At 47.9% G+C, this 12,547-nt stretch overlaps 1 long non-coding RNA gene across 6 annotated transcripts in view; it reads left to right on the top strand.

Moving 5' to 3' along the window:
* Positions 1-12,547, top strand: part of LOC108522366 (uncharacterized) — a 30,902-nt gene that overhangs the window by 8,874 nt on the left and 9,481 nt on the right. For 2 of the 6 annotated variants that reach the window (XR_001883431.1, XR_001883429.1), the window contains exons 2-4: positions 1,850-1,962; positions 5,046-5,204; positions 10,305-10,884. This is a non-coding gene — a long non-coding RNA (uncharacterized LOC108522366). Of the gene's footprint in view, positions 1-121; positions 423-599; positions 693-1,849; positions 1,963-5,045; positions 5,205-10,304; positions 10,885-12,547 lie in introns of those variants that run through there. The other 4 variants (XR_001883430.1, XR_001883432.1, XR_001883433.1 and 1 more) reach the window with 4 other exon arrangements.

Consider the following 12,547-nt stretch of genomic DNA (forward strand, 5'->3'; position numbering starts at 1 on the left):
CGTAAAGAAGCTGAGGGAGAGCGGGCTCCGTCGTAAAGAAGCTGAGGGAGAGAGGGCTCCGTCGTAAAGAAGCTGAGGGAGAGAGGGCTCCGTCGTAAAGAAGCTGAGGGAGAGAGGGCTCTGTCATAAAGAAGCAGTGACAGGGGACCCCTTAGAGAAGCCAAAGAGGGAGCAGAGATAAGGAAGATAGAAACCAGCACCGGCCAGGGAGCCCCTGGGGAAAGATAGAGGTCCCAGATGACGCTGCCTCCCCACGAGCTGCAGCACCCAGGAGGCTCCAAAGGCCTGGCCCCTCACCCAGCCCCACGGCCCTCTGTTCAGGAGCCATCCAATTAGCCTGAGCTCAGCTTGCTTCTGATGGGGAATGGAATCCTTCACCCGTGTTTGGAAGTCAGTTGACTAGAGATTTAGCCTGGAGGCAGGTGGGTTTTCCTGATTTGAGCCCGGAAATGTGAACCAGGAGGATTTGGTTGTCATCTCCATATAGCAAGTGTGAGCCATCTGGGACTTATGTACCCAGGTGTTCCCCAGTCAAGGGGACATGTGCCCAGTCAAGGGGGCATTGTCCTTTGTGAGAGTGAACCGGGCAGCGGGGCACAGCACCTAGCAGTCATGGCTGGGGAACTCCTCCTTTCCTCCCAAACACTTCAGCCACTCCCTAGTGTCAAGTTCCATTAGGCACTCATTAAAAGGTAGGAGTCTGAGATTCTCTCATTCTACTTCCAGTTTACAACTGGAAAGCTGAAGTCCTAAAAGAAGTGCCTCCCAATGTCACCGAGGAAGTGGTTAGTAGGCTCAAAACTTCCCAAACTCTGACGTGCATGCGTGTCCCCTGCGGATTCTGAGTTCCCAGGCGGGGACGAGGCCTGAGGTTCTGCAGGTCAAACCAGCTCCAGAGCCTCCCCATCAGGAGGACCTCACGAGCTTCTGGCAGGGACAGATGAGTTAGGGCCAGCACAGAGTTGTGGCGGGGACAGATGACAATCATGAGTTAGGCTGCACAGAGGCAGCTTCTTACCAAAGTCTGCCTTGGCATTAACGACAAGGTGCCAGCACCCCCACTGCATCGCTGTCCAGCACTCCAGGGCTCTGTGGAACAGGAATTAATAAGGACTCTACTGGGATTCAAACCCACATCAGTCGCTGAATCCAGCGCCCAGGCACTTCTCTGCAATGAACGGCCACTCAGCGGGAGGATGGTGACAGAGAAGCCAGTGGTGTGCTGCAATTCCAGTGGGCAGCAAAGCCCCCAGCTTAGCTCACACCCCTGGGCATCCTTCCCGCTACCACAGTGCAGGAGACACTCACAGGTCCAGGATCACAACTTTGAATTTTCAAATGACATGAAAAGAGGCTTGGCATGAAGTGTTTAAAGAAACTGGGAAGGATATGAAAGGCATTTACATAATGATTTCCTTGCTTAACAAAAATGCTTAAACTTCACCGCCTTGAAAGAAAAATAAACTTCAGTTATGTGCCAAGTTAGTGTACAGGGGACGTCTCAGTTTTCTATTAGGTAATGCATACGTTATACACTTAGAAGTATATATATTCGCAGGCTGGGCCACATATGCAACAATTCAAGACGCATTTGTGCATAGCATCCATTTGTAACTTGTGCTTTTTAAAAATTATTTTACTTGCCATAAAAAGGAACTTTGACCATTTGTCTGTAATTTTGTTTAGGACTTGAATGGAAAAACTGTAGGCCTTTCGAAACTGCTGTTCCCTGGGAGTCAGTCATTTTTATAAATATTGGTTCCCCTCTCCCCTTAATCAAAGTTTGCTGTGTTTGCTGTTTGTATTCACTGACTCAAATTTTTGTTCTTTTTTTCTTGCTCTGTTTTAGAATATCTGTGCATGTGCAGGTTCCAGGGTGCCCTGCTGTGAGGAGCTGGCAGAGACTGATGCCTGAGGCCAGTCTCCCGGCAACTGCCCACAGCCTTGACCTGTTTACCTAAGGTCAGTGGTTCACATTTGGAGACGGGTACTTTTTAAAAAAAATTTTAACTTCACCCTTGTAAATATTTGCTGGCTCTTTTTCTTTTTTAATTTTAAAAAAAAGGTTCTATTTTAAAAGGAGCTTTGAAATTATTGTCTTAGTTTAGAAGAAATGGCCCAAAATCTTCCCCACCTCCCCACCCTGCCTTCTTGCAATTATTGATGCTATTAATCTGCCCAGCAAATGCTTCTTTCAGGTTGTTATAGCATCAAGATGAGGAATTCTTGGCTAAAGGGGTTTCTGTCCTCTATGGGGGATCAGAACCGGCCACTCACAAAGCCTTTGGCTTCATTCCTGGTACCTCACTCTATACAAAGAAATGTCCATCCAACCTTGCTCAGCCCGGGGCGTCCCCGAGCTCCTTCTCACAAAGACCTGATAACAGGAGAACTATAGACCTTCATTTGCTTTTACCCTCAAAAGCATGCACACAGCCAACTGGGTGAGCAGATGAAAAGGTTAATCCCCCTCCTGGTCTCCACTCCACTCAGTAGAGAATGACCTCCTGTGACTTTCCTTTCCCCCAACTCCTACTTCTTCCTGGGGAAGTGCCAGGGTCCCCACTCCTGGAACTTGGCCGGCCATGAAGAGTCCTGTTTTAGTTTTAACCATCAGCTCTCAATTGATTCCAAACCAAAGGCAACGGGTTGCCTGTGAAACATAAACTAGGTGCTGCACCACGCACATTTCGACTGATTGAAAATTTGAATTGCTAGAAAAGTAGTTTATCTCATCTCATTTTTCAATACAATTATTAAGTGAACTTCTTTTTTCCCTTTTTGGCAAGAGTGGAAAGAAAGGGCCAAGAATCAGCCCTGTTTATTTCAACAGTGGCATATTTCGTGATGGACTGGGGATGATGACGGGCAGATAGAGGTGGTCCCATGCAAACAGCAGGTGGAAGTGGGAATGCTCAGCCTCTCTACTCTGAAGGGAAGTGGTCGGGTTGGCCCTGGCAATGATGGGGCCCTGAGCAAGCAAGTTTATCACATCCCAGCTGTGTCTCTGCCTAAGCCACCCTTGCAGCAGTCTCAGGCAGGGTCCTTGGGAGACCAGGCGGGGAGAGAGGGCATCTTGCTGAGCTCCTTGCAGTCGGGGGAAGCTTGAGCCTGTAGGCCTCCCAGGACCCAGTCGCTGATGGTGAACTGGCCCCTGCAGCTGGCAGCTGCCCCGCCTCTAAAATCAGAGGGGGCGGCCAGAGCCAGGGCCACAGCTGAACTTCTGCTGTTACAGAAAAGCTTGGTGTAACGGAGGTGGCCTGCTCTTGGCTTTGGGTGATGACTGGGCTGGGAGGTTTGGCTTCTCCCTGAGATGGTCACTGTGTTAGGTAATGAGGACGCCACACAGCCCTGCCCTCGATGGACGTGTAACCTTGCATGAGGCCAACACATTGACAGATTGTCACCTGGTCTGAAGAGTGGCTGTAGCTGGGGCCCTCCTGAGGGTGGCAGGGCCAGCTGGGAGCGTGAGCTCCCTGGGGAGCAAACAGTACATCAGGAGGATGCACTGTAACAGCCTGGCCTCCTAGAATGCGGGGCTCAAGCAGGTGGGCTGGGTCCAGGTTGTGGACAGCACCTGCTCATAAGAGTCCTTCGAATTAACCTAAATAACCAATATAAAGCCCTGGCCCAGAGCAAACAAAACATGGATGCTAAAACTTTCTAATAGAGGATAACAGAAGAGAGGAAAGTCGACTCTGCACCAACAGTCCCCAGCAGCAGTCACACAGCAATGTACCACACCGAGGCTCATTTCCAAGCCCGCTGCTCCTCTGACGTAGGCCCATGAGGTCCTAGCAAGAATGTATTCATCCTAGAAGGGCGAATTAAATCTGTCCAAGACTGTTCTGATTTTAGTACTGAAGGTCCTGCACCCCAGAAAGCCCCCAACCCAGTCCTAGGCAGACCAGGACAGTTGTTCACCCTAACTTGTAGGCTGGCGTTCACACCCCCAACACCCAGTGCAGAGGGACAGGAACCCCAGGGCCTCTCAGCCAAGCTGTTCCAGACCTGACCAGAAGAGGGCAGCCAAGGACCATGACTGTAAAATAGACTTGGCGTTGCCAGGAATCTCCACAAACACAGGCCCTGGTCCACCTCCCAGGTCGAAGCCTCTTTTATGGACAGGGCAGTGGAGTGTAGACTTCCAGGGGATAGAACTCTAACATAGGTCCAATGAACCCATGGTCCCGGTGTTTGTGAAATCTCTGATGTCCGGTCTCCCGTTCTGATGTGCTTCAGTGTAAATTGTTCCTCAGCATTATTTGTTTTTATTAGATGTAAAGAATGAAGGCTTCTTGTTTAACAAAAATGACAGCTGTGGTTTTGGAAGAAATAATAAAACAACATTACACCTTTTTGTTAAGTATTTGAAGAATCACGGGAGCCTTTAGAAGTCTTGCTGGTATTTTTTGTGCTGACATTGGCAGGGCGTGCAGCTGCCCTGACCATCAGCCCATCCCTGTCTGGGGGTGGAGATGGCTCATGGACAGGAGGCAGCAACCCCAATGGGAACAGCAGCCGCAGGAGCCCACAGGGACATCCTCCTCTTCTTATCTGAGGCCTGCCAGTGCTAGTGCAGCAGCACTTCCTTGGGGCAGAGGGAGTGAGAGACAGGAAGGGGAAGGACTCACCCCCAGCACATGGGGGACCATGGCAGTTGCACCAGGGATGCCCCTGTGCCGTGCCGGCTGAGGTCAGAGGGGCTGCGACTCATGTAGCACCCACTTGCGGAGCTAACTCCAGAAACCAGGACCTGTGCCCAGGAAGCAGACCATTCCCCAGGCCACGCCCTTCCGGCACCAGTGGGGTATGCAAACTGCTTGGCAACTGGGGGGCAAGGCCAGGCGCTCTCGAGGCCAAGAAATCAGCTGGTTTTATTCGTTAACACAGGGGTGCCTGGCATGCAGGAGGCACTTAATAAACCTTTGTTGAATGAAGGGTTATGGCCACTGACTAGCGCTGCTTTCTAGAACAGCTTTCCTGGGAGTGCTCGGCCCTTGTTTTGCACCCTAAGTACTTTATATTGTCTTGTGCTCTGCTAGGTTCCCAGGGCTGCCTAAAAACGAAATTGACAGCTTCAAGCAACAGAAAGGCTGGAGTGCTGGAGGGCAGAATTCTGAAATCAATGTGTCCAGGGGCCATGCTCCCTCTGAAGCCTCCTGAGGAGAAAATTGCCTTACCTCTCCGTGCTTCTGATCCCTGTAAGCATTTGGCAGCTGGTGGCTGCACCCCTCCATTCCCTCCTGACCTGGCATTCTCCTCTTTTGTCCTGTGTCTCTGTGTCCAAATCTGTCTCTTACGCGGACACTCTCATTGGATTGAGGCCCACTCTCATCCAGTATAATCTCATCTCAATTCTTACCTTAATTCCATCTGCAAAGACCCTATTTCTAAGTCAGGCAATGCTCTGAGGTTCCCAGTGTACATGAAATTTTGGAGTACACCATTCACCCACTACACACACGGAGATAGCAGCCTCTGTGGCTGCCGACTTAGCACAGGCAGGCCCTATGTTAAATGCTTTACTTGTGTTTTCACGTTTTATTATCAGAGTCACCCTGTGAAGTAGGTTTTATTATGACCATTCCCATTTTACAGGTAGAGACACTGAGGCAAGTTATGTCCTCTGTCCAAGGTCTGAAAGCCAAAAGGCGACAGAGCCAAGGATGGCCTCCAAATAGACATGAGCCAGCTGAACACTGCAGCCCCAGCCATACCTGCCCCGTGTTGCCCCTCCAGATGGTTCAGCACTCGGCTCCTGCCCCGTGTTGCCCCCTCCAGATGGACTCAGCACTCAGCTCTGCCAGAAAATGCCCCAGGACATGTTTAATAGATGGTTAGAACTAGTTGAAGTTTTATTTTTTGTGACTACTTTGAAAATGCAGGACTATCCAGAAAACTAATAGAGGATGAACAAAACCAGCTGTTGATATGTGGATGTCCATCCCACTCTAAAATACTTGGCCTGCCACACACCAGAGGGAGTTCTCACTGATCTTAGATTCCTCAGTATGCCAAAGATGAGATCTTCCTAAACTGTTTGCTATAATTTGAAGGAGCATGACAAGTGAGGGCAAAACAAATTATACACAAATTCTGAGCTTCACAGACTTCCTATGTAGAACGTTAGCTATGCAAGTAGCATGACAAGGGTAGCCACACTAACCGCCAGCCCTTCCCTGGCACTTACGGGGGTACTACTGCGCTGGTAAAGTTAGGAGAGTCTGGAACGGCATAGCCATAGATAACTCCCCAATCTGCTCCTGTGGATGAGGTCCCCTGGGCAAGCCATCCTGTTGCTTGGAATCAAGGAGTCGGGTGCAGTGTCTGCTGATCCCTGACCAGTGGCCTTCCACAACCTCCAGCCTGTGAAATTATGCAAATGGGCCAATTGCATCTTCCCTCTGGAACCAAGGTCATCCCACCCTCTTGTTAATACACAGCCAGCCTGCCCCAGCCCCTGGGTGGTTACTCAGTTCCTGAATGTGACTCTGTGGGACTACATGATGCACACTGTCTTCCATCCTGGGAATGCTAGTGGATGTGACAAACATACCACTGCCAGCTGCATCTGCCTGGTGCTGGTGTGTATTTGGCCATCTTCATAAGCCTGGAGCAGGGCTTCCTCCCTCACCAACAGGATGAGGAGGAGGCCATTGGAAGCCCTACTCACTAGGTCCTGCAGAAACTCACAGTCCCTCGGGAAGTAGCCACAGGGAGAAATGTCTACAGTGCAATGTGGAGTCCTGTTTTAGTTTTAACCATCAGCTCTCAGTTGATTCCAAACCAAAGGCAACGGGTTGCCTGTGAAACATAAACTAGGTGCTGCACCACGCACATTTCGACTGATTGAAAATTTGAATTGCTAGAAAAGTAGTTTATCTCATCTCATTTTCAATACAATTATTAAGTGAACTTCTTTTTTCCCTTTTTGGCAAGAGTGGAAAGAAAGGGCCAAGAATCAGCCCTGTTTATTTCGACAGTGGCATATTTCGTGATGGACTGGGGATGATGACGGGCAGATAGAGGTGGTCCCATGCAAACAGCAGGTGGAAGTGGGAATGCTCAGCCTCTCTACTCTGAAGGGAAGTGGTCGGGTTGGCCCTGGCAATGATGGGGCCCTGAGCAAGCAAGTTTATCACATCCCAGCTGTGTGAGGCCAACAGGAGTCCAGTGCTAATGGCGGGCAGAGAAAACAGTGATTTCTGAAGGAAAGCTTAGAGAAGAGGTGACCTTTGAGATGGATGTTGAAGCCAAAAGAGGTGGTCCCCAGACAGACACAGGGCTGGAGGGCCAGGCTGGAAGGGCATTTGAGTCACAGGACAACATGTGCATGAATGTGACAACCAGGAGGCAGCTCAGGGCCCTGTTGTTGTGCCCTTTAGCACTCTGCAGTGTGGACGTATCTGAATCCAGATTCTGGCAGTGTCTCTTCAGTCCACACTGTTGGGGGCAGCATCTGGTTATAAGCTCAGAGGTAGCATCACTCTAGGTGGCAGGAAAACATTTAAAGATGGTTCTGAGGCCTAATTGACAAGAATCTGCCAGTGTCCAGCGAATAGGGTGGCTGGACTTTGCTTGTCATCATGAAATGGTACAGGGTAGAGATTTATCTGAAATGTTTGACTCCAGGCACTGTAGGTTGACGGTGTTGTTCACTGACCTCCTGATATCTTCACAGGGTCTTTGATGACCTGCACCAGAAAGTCTCACTTTCAACGTCTCACCTTCAACGTCTCACTTTTGACAGAACTGTAGAAGTAACTTTTCAGAATCTGTATGAAATATTAATACTAGTCTGAGGGAGGTGAGGGGATTGCATTCTGGCAAATTTTTAAAAACAAATGGGGACACAAGCAAAGAAAAGCCATGTCCTGAGGCATCCATTGCCGGGAACAAGACACATCTCAAGGGTGCAAGCCAAGGGGTACCCTGTTATGATCACAGAGGAGCAGAGTTCAGCGGGGTAATATAACTGTCACCTTGGCAAGGCAGGGCTGGATGCGTGCATAAATCAGGATGTGAATCCTGGATTCACATTCAGTGCATGATTCTCGCTCACGTTACTGTGCCAATAACTTTAATTTAATAAGCCCACGTGTCAAGGGCCACTTCAGATCCGTCACAGCTGTTGCCTCCCCTCCCTCGTTCCTTGGAAAAGCTCAGTTCTCTGGCCGGCTGCTTCCTCCAGCATCCGCAGAGGACTCTGTGCTCACACTCGCTGCCTGCACCGACCCTTCCAGAGGAGGAACTCGGCATTCCCACAGGTCAGCCTGGCTATGATGGCCCAACTCTACCCTCATGACAATGAGCGTGGCCATCAGTGTTCCTGGGGACCTTTCCCTGTGGTGAGGAAAAGTGCTGAGCATGTGGGGAGAAAAAGAGAAAACAAATACGCAAATCGCTTTAATTTGATGCCCCAAATAAAAATTGCTCAGATTGACATTTAAAGTAGGCATTACAGGAGCAAGTTTTATGACTAACCCTTTTACCCAAGAGTGAGCAACCGAAGGGAGACAAAAGTTGTTTTTAAGAAATAGTAACGAAATTTAAGAAAACAATATTGAAAATGAATTAATATTGGTCCTAACATTTAACTGGGGCTTGCAGACAACAGGGAGGAGAGGCAGGTTTGCAGTGGATGTGTTACTTATGACCGCACTGTTTATGACTGGTCTAACAAAGCCAGAAACCCGGTCAGGAGAAGGAACAATGTTTTCCAAAACATCACAGATGATTCGGACCCTTAAGTGAATGGTTACAACAGAATCAGAGAAAAGGAAGGGTTTAGGTGACCACAAGGCACGGGGAGCATCACAAAGGAGAGACAGAGCAGAGCCAGGGTTTCCTCGGGGCTGTGACAGCCCCTAAGCACCAGAGCTTCCTGTGCCTGGGGTCCAGCCAAGTGTTTCAGATAACACTTTCTGGACTGTTGTTTGTTTGCTTTGGTTTTTTAACCCAGCAATCTATGAAAAGGCCAATACTCTTGAGAATAACAGCACCCACACTCTGCAGTGAGACCTGCATGTACCCAGCTATAGGTAACACAACCCTCAGGCACACACTGCGTTCCAGTGTTCGGGGCTCTGCAGGCTGGTGTGCACTTTGTCTGCTAGAGGTCCAGTCTTCCAGATTCACATCCTCTCTGGACCTACATTGTGCTTCTCCACAATATGTGATTACATTGTTTTGTTTCTTTGATTCACACTCTTTTTTTCCAATGAGAGTTTTTCACATATGCATTTTCAGTTCCTCAAGCGCTTTCAGTACAACCTTTACACATTTATTGATTGTGATAGCGGGCTTCTTTTTTCCCTAATTAACAGACTTTGCAAATTCTTTGTCTGATTTCGCTGGGAATATTGCTGTGTGCTGCCTTCTCCATGCCTTTCTCTCTCTTTTATTTGAACAATCTGTCCATCATCAGTTCAGTTCAGCACTCACTGAAGATGGCTGTGTCACCCCCCAGGCACCATGAAGACATAACATCTGACATGGCAACCAGAAGGACACCCTCTCTGTTCAAGGCTCTGTGCATGCTCTCGAGGGGCCTTCTCTATAGAAAGCCCCCAGAGGATGGCTGTCCTGCCTGAGGTGCTTCAGCATGAGGGGTTGAAATGCAAAGAACTGAAAAAGGTAGAAGGTGGGGAGCAGGATGGGGGCTGTAAGAAGGCCTTCTACAGCCACCAAGCGTGCAAGCTCCTGTCCACAGCAGCGGGGCGAGCCGGACGCAGGGGTCCTTACAGCCTGCAAATGAAAAGTGAGCTCAACCCCTTGGCATTTCAGTCAAATGAGCCAGTAGGTTCCTGTGTTGACTGAAGCTATTTTGAGTCGTCTTGTAGGCTCTAAACTGGGGTGCTAGTAATTGAAATTGGAAGAGAGAAGTTTAAAGAAATACTTAGAGAAAGGATAGAAGTTAGAGATCAATTAGAGGTAAAGAGCATGAGTGCAGGGGATGTTGAGATTGACCTCAGGTGAAAAAAAAAAAAAAAAAAAAAGAGAGAGAGATTGACCTCAGGTTGCTGAAGTAGGTAAGCATGGATAGAGTGATAGAATGACAGATTTGGGAGAAGGAGGACATGCCTGGTCTTTATTATTTGGAGTTTGAATAATTGTTGAGGATTTAGGGTCCCAGTAAATAAAATCTCCCTTACTTGAGCTTGGAATCCATTGATAAATAAATGGAGGTGTCAGCCAGTTGGAAATGTGTGAGATATTGATAGGAGTTCTACGGGAAGATGGGGCTTAGAAGGAGATTCAGGTGTGCTCATCAATATGTCCTCTTGCTTTGCATGGCCCAGAGAGCAAGCGAGAACCTAGAATCTCTGCAAACACAGGAGCTCCAAGGAGGACTCAGCAGAGCTGGAGCCCCATGTGGTCTATTGTTTCTGCACAAGCTCACCAATCACAGCAAGTGTGAGAAGGCAGAGAGAAGTGAGGATGGGTGCTGGACAGGGAGGCTCATCACCTGTAGCCAGGTGAGCATAAGCTCTTGCCGCCAAGAGCCCCTTCAAGCCTGAAGCACAGAGTCCAGCAGGAAGTTCCAAGAATGCCTCTGATATTTCAGGGAGAGCCCATGGCGTGGAATACGTGTGTGTGTGTGTGTGTGTGTGTGTGTGTAAGCACTTCCGTGCATGTGTGTGTGTGTGCATGTGTGTGTTGTGACTTTACAAGAGAAGAAACCTCAGGAAGGCCTGGGCTCCCCTGGTAGAGATTTTCCTTAGGGAACAGCAGCCACATGTAGTGGCTTGAGGATGGAGCCCTTAGTATCACCACAGTCTACCGAGAGCAATCAGAGCAAAAGAACTCTTTAATGAGACGAAACAGACAGCAAAGTCCATGGAGAACCAGGAGAGAGGAGTGTCCCCAAAGCCGTCAAGGGTGAGTGATAAGAAAATGCAATAAACATCATTCTCTGAAGAACAGTTCATTAAGATAAGCCATGAAAAAAGGCCATAAGTCATGGCAACGTGGGCGTCAGAGTTAACATCCAGAGAAACAGCCAAAGCAGGATTCTCATCATTTATCCTGCAAATGAACAAGGAGGGCTAAGTGCAGGCCTCTGAATAGAACAGGGGCATTTTCTGTTAGGATCCAAAATGGAAATGGCTCCCCAGTGCCAAGCCACGTGGTGGGGTGTTGCCCGTTGATGTCTGTCATAGCTCAGAGGGTTGGCTGAGTTTAACCACCTCACATCTCAAATTTTGTTGGCCAGCGGTTTTCAATCTGTGCTCTTGACAACCTGGGGGATCCAGGGATTCCTCAAGGCCAGCAAAAAGGGTTTTGTGACCCAATAACACATGCATATGAGTGCGCGCGCGTGCGCGTGCACACACACACACACACACATGCGTCTACATGCATCTTCCATGCCATGTGCTCTGCTTGAAAGGACAGACACATTCTTGAAACTGCCTGCTGGACATTGCGTTTCAGGCTCCAAGGGGCCTGATGGCTGGAGGAGCTTATCCTCATCTTTGAAACCCCGCTCCCCTTCATCTGGAGCGTTTCTGTAGGGAGCGTCTCTAGCTTTCCTTTGCACAGTGGACTTTCCACTTGGACAAGGGGCCTAAGTTGTTTATCAAAATGGTATCTGGTAGAGTAGACTCTGAATACAAGAGGATTTACTTTACATTTTTGTCTCCTGTCAGTTTTCATTCAGATTTAACATTTAATCTCAATTACATTAATTTAATAATAATAAAATATACAATTGAAAGATTAGTATTGTAATTCTGAAGAAATTCAGATCAAAATTGGCTATTATTTTGCTTTGAGCCATGTAGGTACATGCTGTGTGCATTTGTAGGAAAGATCAGATAATAATTGCAGTTTTTTTGTTTGTTCGTTTAAGACTTCATTTAATGTGATACTAGAGTGTCAACCCTAACAAAGTGAGAACATACCTAAGATATGGGATCTACTCCTAGCTGTTTCTTTTTTTCTTCAGATTTTATTATTTATTATTTGTTTTTATTAATTTATTTGTTATACTTTAATTTCTAGGGTACATGTGCACAACGTGCAGATTTGTTACATAGGTATACATGTGCCATGTTGGTTTGCTGCACCATCAACTCGTCATTTACATTAGGTATTTCTCCTAATGTTGTCTCTCCCTGAGTCCCCCAAACCCCGAGAGGCCCTGAAGTGTGATATTCCCTGCCCTGTGTCCAAGTGTTCTCATTGTTCAATTTCCACCTATGAGAGAGAACATGCGGTGTTTGGTTTTCTGTCCTTGAGATAGTTTGCTCAGAATGATGGTTTCCAGCTTCATCCATGTCCCTGCAAAGGACATGAACTCTTCGTTTTTTATGGCTGCATAGTATTCCGTGGTGTACGTGTGCAACATTTTTCTTAATCCAGTCTATCATTGATGGACATTTGGGTTGGTTCCAAGTCTTTGCTATTGTGAATAGTGCTGCAGTAAACATGTGTGCATGTGTCTTCATAGTAGCATGATTTATAATCCTTTGGGTATATACCCCATAACAGGACCACTGGATCAAATGGTATTTCTTTTTTTTTTTTTTTTTTTTTTTTT

This window comes from Rhinopithecus bieti, unplaced genomic scaffold (assembly GCF_001698545.2).
Source record: "Rhinopithecus bieti isolate Rb0 unplaced genomic scaffold, ASM169854v2 scaffold_64799, whole genome shotgun sequence".
NCBI classification, from domain to species: domain Eukaryota; kingdom Metazoa; phylum Chordata; class Mammalia; order Primates; family Cercopithecidae; genus Rhinopithecus; species Rhinopithecus bieti.